At 40.0% G+C, this 6,443-nt stretch overlaps 1 non-coding gene across 1 annotated transcript; it reads left to right on the top strand.

Annotated features, from left to right (window-relative positions):
- Nucleotides 1-2,250: 2,250 nt before the first annotated feature.
- On the top strand, nt 2,251-2,353 carry LOC116479741 (U6 spliceosomal RNA). Its single transcript, XR_004251059.1, has one exon. It is a non-coding gene; the product is annotated as a U6 spliceosomal RNA (small nuclear RNA).
- The last annotated feature ends 4,090 nt before the right edge of the window (nt 2,354-6,443 follow it).

Genomic DNA, 6,443 nt, shown 5'->3' with positions numbered 1-6,443 from the left:
CATCACCTCACATAGTCGTGTGTGCGTGTGTGTATATGTTTATTTTGTGCTAAGAATATTTAAGGTCGGCCAGGTGTCGTGGCTCAGGCCTGTAATCCCAGCACTTTGGGAGGCCGAGGTGGGCAGATCCCTTGAGCCCAGGAGTTGGAGTCCAGCCTGGGCAACATAGTGAGACCCCATCTCTACAAAAAAATAAAAAAATTAGCCAGGCACAGTGGCACCTGTAGTCTCAGCTACTTGAGAGGCTGAGATGGGAGGATCACTTGAGCCTGGGAGGCAGAGGTTGCAGTGAGCCAAGATCCCGCCATTATTCTGCTCTCCAATTCTATGAGTTCCACTTTTTTTGACTCTACATATAAGTGGGATCATGAAGTATTTGTGTTTCTGTGCCTGGCTTATTTCCCTTAGCATAAATTCACCCATGTTGTCACAAATGACAGGATTTTCTTCTTTTTAAAGGCTGCATAGTATTCATTATATATATATAAATATACATACATATACCACATTTCTATAGTTCACATTTTCTTTATCCATCAGTTCACTCTTAGGTGATTCCATACTTTGGCTGTTATGAATAATGCTGCAATGAGCATGGTGATGCAGATATCTCTTTGAGATACTGATTTCATTTGCTTTGGATATATACCCAGAATATATGGTATATATGTATATATTGTATATATGGCACATACGCATGTATGATATATATGGTATATACTATATGGTTTATACTGTAGTTCTATTTTTAATTTTTTGAGGAGCTGCCATACTGCCTTCCATAATGGCTGTACCAATTTACATGCTCACCAACCATGCCTATCTTGGTTTTGACTTGTTTGCAGACCCCTCTAGTTGTCTAGGTTCTGAACTAGTTTTTGCCTGTTGCTCTCACTCTTGCCCCCGAAACCACAGGTTCACGGAAATTTTCCTGCAAGGAAAAGTTTTGTTTATTTTTATTTTTGTTAATGGTTTGAGAAGGGGAGAAGGGCTCTTTACCTAAACACCTGAAACTTCCTAAGGCTATCCTTTGTAAGCACTGTGTGGTCTAATTATTGGACCTCTGTGCTTATGATTCTATAATACCTCCTCTTAAACAAGATTAGTTTGCTGCTACTTGAAAGATCTTGGCCATTACTACTTCAAACTTAAACGTCGATGTCAGATTTATATTTGAGTATGATGTATGTAATTCTTGAAAATAGAGATTCCCTTTAAAAGAGAACTGAGGCTGGGCGCGGTGACTCATGCCTGTAATCCCAGCCCTCTGGGAGGCTGAGGTGGGTGGATCACCTGAGGTCAGGAGTTCAAGACCAGCTCGGCCAACATGGTGAAACCCCGTCTCTACTAAAAATGCAAAAATTAGCCGGGCATGGTGGCAGGTGCCTGTAATCCCAGCTGTTCGGGAGGCTGAGGCAGGAGACTCTCTTGTACCCAGGAGGCGAAGGTTGCAGTAAACTGAGATCGCACCACTGCACTCCAGCCTGGGCGGCAGAGCAAGACTCCGTCTCAAAAAAATAAATAACATAGAACTGAAAGGAAAAATGTGCTGTAATATAATTTTGTATTCAAACTACATATTCTGAACCAGATAAATGAGATATATATCGCGATGCTTTGTAAACTGATATACTATATACAAATGTAAATGTATTGACAGCCTTTCAGAATCTATATTAAGCACCTAATTACAAGTCACTGTGGAAATAACAGTGTAATAAAGACTAAAAAAGACCCATTAGGCATTTTGATCAAAAAATCTTATTTTTCAAAATTTGACCATATAATGCTTTGCTTTGTTAGTAAAGAACTGACCTAATTCCCTACAGGCATTGAAAACAAAACAAAGGCCAGAGCAATGGCTCCTGCCTGTAATCCTAGCACTTTGGATTGAGGCGGAAGGATAGATTGAGGTCAGCAGTTCAAGACCAGCTGGGCAATATAACGAGACCCCGTATCTACAAAAAGAAAATTATTTTTGTCATTAGCCAGGCCTGGTGACACACACCTGTGGTCCCGGCTACTTAGGAGGCTGAGGCAGACGGATCGCTTGAGCCCAGAAGTTCGAGGCTGCTGTGAGCTATGATCAAGCCACTACAATCTAGGTAGGGCAACAGAGCAAGATCTTTTCGCTAATAAATGGATAAATAAAGTGTTGAGACATTGAATAAAGAGATTTAATGAGCCAACACACACGAAATAGAATAGTTATTAACACATAATACTCAAGGTTTTTTAAAAAAGTACTGAGAGCTTGTTTCAGCAGCACATATACTAAAATTGAAGAATACAAGGAAGATTAGCATGGCCTCTGCACAAGAATGACATGCAAATTGAAGTGTTCCATATTTTAAAAAATTTAAAAAAGGAATAAAAGTGTTGAGACAAATTTATAATTAACAAAGCCATAAATAGCCAAGAGAAACTTAGCTAATCTTTATTGGTGATTACATCCCACCTCCACCACTGCTTCTCTCAATTTATGACCAGAGCAAAGTTCCTACTTTTATAGGAACACAAATGCATAAAGGTCATGATAAGGTGTTGGAAAATAAAATAACAAAACTGCCATTTCCTGTATATTTTATGATTCTATCTAATGACAGCCATTACTCTGTAGGAAAGATACATATCTTTGGGGCAGTGTTGCTTTTCAAAATGTAGTCATTCCTATTAATATTGACCTAGCATTATAGTTTCCTGCTTATTAAAATGAAGTCTTTGAGGAAGTAGAATTATAGCGTCGTGCTAGAATTAAAACTAAATGTTTGGTTTTCATTTATTTATGTATTTATTTATTTGAGACAGGGTCTCACTTTGTCACCTAGGCTGGAGTACAGTAGTGTCATCATGGCTCATGTCAGCCTAGACCTCCAGGGCTCAAGTGATTCTCCCAGCTCAGCCTCACAAGTAACTGGGACTACAGGCGTGAAAAGCAAATTAAAAAAAAATTTTTTTTTTTTTTTTTTTTTGAGACGGAGTCTCGCTGTCGCCCAGGGTGGAGTGCAGTGGCGTGATCTCTGCTCACTGCAGGCTCCGCCCCCCCCGGGGTTCAGGCCATTCTCCTGCCTCAGCCTCCAGAGTAGCTGGGACTACAGGCGCCTGCCACCTCGCCCAGCTAATTTTTTGTATTTTTAGTAGAGACGGAGTTTCACCATGTTAGCCAGGATGGTCTGGATCTCCTGACCTCGTGATCCGCCCGCCTCAGGCTCCCAAAGTGCTGGGATTACAGGCGTGAGCTACTGCGCCCAGCCGCAAATTTAAAAATTTTTAATTTGTTTGTAGAAATGGGGTCCCATTATGTTGCCCAGGCTGAGCTTGACTTCTTAGACTCAAGTGATCCTCCTGCCTCAGCCTCCCAAAGTGTTAGGATTATAGGCATAAGCCACCGCACCTGGTCAAAACTAAATGTTTAGATTGTAAGTCTTTGGAATTTTTTTCTTTAAAGTCTTCAGAATTTTTTCTTTAGACAACCATGTAGAATTGATCTCACCTCAAATGTCATCCTATTTAAAAATTGCAACCATGAATTGGCTATTTGTCTGTTATTGGTGTATAAGAATGCTTGTGATTTTTGCACATTGATTTTGTATCCTGAGACTTTGCTGAAGTTGCTCATCAGCTTAAGGAGATTTTTGAGCTGAGATGATGGGGTTTTCTAAATATACAATCATGTCATCTGCAAACAGGGACCATTTGACTTCCTCTTTTCCTAATTGAATACCCTTTATTTCTTTCTCCTCCCTGATTGCCCTGGCCAGAACTTCCAACACTATGTTGAATAGGAGTGGTGAGAGAGGGCATCCTTGTCTTGTGTCAGTTTTCTTCAAAGAGAATAAAATACCTAGGAATCCAACTTACAAGGGATGTGAAGGACCTCTTCAAGGAGAACTACAAACCACTGCTCAATGAAATAAAAGAGGACACAAACAAATGGAAGAACATTCCATGCTCATGGATAGGAAGAATCAATATCGTGAAAATGGCCATACTGCCCAAGGTAATTTATAGATTCAATGCCATCTCCATGAAGCTACCAATGACTTTCTTCACAGAATTGGAAAAAACTACTTTAAAGTTCATATGGGGCCAGGCGCGGTGGCTCACGCTTGTAATCCCAGCACTTTGGGAGGCCGAGGCGGGCGGATCAGGAGGTCAGGAGATCGAGACCACGGTGAAACCCCGTCTCTACTAAAAATACAAAAAAAATTAGCTGGGCGTGGTAGCGGGCGCCTGTAGTCCCAGCTACTCGGAGAGGCTGAGGCAGGAGAATGGCGTGAACCCGGGAGGCGGAGCTTGCAGTGAGCCGAGATCGCGCCACTGCACTCCAGCCTGGGCGACAGAGCGAGACTCCGTCTCAAAAAAAAAAAGTTCATATGGAAGCAAAAAAGAGCCCACATTGCCAAGTCAATCCTAAGCCAAAAGAACAAAGCTGGAGGCATCACACTACCTGACTTCAAACTATACTACAAGGCTACAGTAACCAAAACAGCATGGTACTGGTACCAAAACAGAGATATAGACAACTGGAACCGAACAGAGCCCTCAGAAATAATACCACACATCTACAACCATCTGATCTTTGACAAACCTGACAAAAACAAGAAATGGGGAAAGGATTCCCTGTTTAATAAATGGTGCTGGGAAAACTGGCTAGCCATATGTAGAAAGCTGAAACTGGATCCCTTCCTTACACCTTATACAAAAACTAATTCAAAATGGATTAAAGACTTAAATATTAGACCTAAAACCATAAAAGCCCTAGAAGAAAACCTAGGCAATACCATTCAGGACATAGGCATGGGGAAGGACTTCATGTCTAAAACACCAAAAGCAATGGCAACAAAAGCCAAAATTGACAAATGGGATCTGATTAAACTAAAGAGCTTCTGCACAGTAAAAGAAACTACCATCAGAGTGAACAGGCAACCCACAGAATGAGAGAAAATTTTTGCAATCTACTTATCTGACAAAGGGCTAATATCCAGAATCTACAAAGAACTCAAACAAATTTACAAGAAAAAAACAATCCCATCAAAAAGTGGGCAAAGGATATGAACAGACACTTCTCAAAAGAAGACATTTATGCAGCTAAAAGACACATGAAAAAATGCTCATCATCACTGGCCATCAGAGAAATGCAAATCAAAACCACAATGATCTCACACCAGTTAGAATGGCCATCATTAAAAAGTCAGGAAACAATAGGTGCTGGAGAGGATGTGGAGAAATAGGAACACTTTTACACTGTAAACTAGTTCAACCATTGTGGAAGACAGTGTGACGATTCCTCAAGGATCTAGAACTAGAAATACCATTTGACCCAGCCATCCCATTACTGGGTATATACCCAAAGGATTATAAATCATGCTGCTATAAAGACACATGCACATGTATCTTTATTGCAGCACTATTCACAATAGCAAAGACTTGGAACCAACCCAAATGTCCATCAATGATAGACTGGATTAAGAAAATGTGGCACATACACACCATGGAATACTATGCAGCCATAAAAAAGGATGAGTTCATGTCCTTTGTAGGGACATGGATGAAGCTGGAAACCATCATTCTCAGCAAACTATCACAGGGACAATAAACCAAACACCACATGTTCTCACTCATAGGAGATCACTTGGACACAGGAAGGGGAACATCACACACCGAGGCCTGTCATGGGGTGAGGGGAGGGAGGAGGGATAGCATTAGGAGATATACCTAATGTAAATGATGAGTTAATGGGTGCAGCACACCAACATGGCACATTTATACATATGTAACAAACCTGCACGTTGTGCACATGTACCCCAGAACTTAAAGTATAATTTAAAAAAAATTGCAACCTACCCTTAGCCTGATGTTTTAATACAACTTCTCACCAAACAGATTATAATTTACTTGCTTATTATGCTGATTATTTATTGTCTTACATTCACTAGAATGTAAGATCTATGAATGCAAGTATTTTTGTCTATTTGTTCACTATTTTGTTCTTGTACATGGCCATTAAACAAATATTTAAATTACAAAATAAGTTTTTGGGGCCAAGGCCATAAATATTAGTTTAGTTCTTGAGCATATATTCTGCAATATGATTAAACTTGTTTCCAAAGATAGTCATAACTGAAGCACTTGTCCTAATTTGATACAAGAGGCCAAACCATCATCTTTAAGGAAATTGTGATATTTGAAGAGAAGCCACCAGGTGGTGGTGTTGTTTCAGACTAATCCTTACTAGAATCAGGTCAATTGGTCAGTTTACTAAAAGCTGAGTGGGCAGTTTCATCCTTTTCAGATCTTATGGTCCAGGAATCACTAAATTTTAAAATGTGCATGTTTTAATGCAGTTCAAGCAAATAAAATAATTCAAAAACTCCTTTGACTGTAAGTCACAATAAGATCAAATAAGCTCAGAATTTTAAAGCTAGAAAAATCCTCAATTT

Source organism: Hylobates moloch, unplaced genomic scaffold, assembly GCF_009828535.3.
Source record: "Hylobates moloch isolate HMO894 unplaced genomic scaffold, HMol_V3 SCAFFOLD_12, whole genome shotgun sequence".
Classification (NCBI taxonomy): Eukaryota; Metazoa; Chordata; class Mammalia; order Primates; family Hylobatidae; genus Hylobates; species Hylobates moloch.
This window is presented reverse-complemented; position numbering and strand designations above follow the sequence as displayed.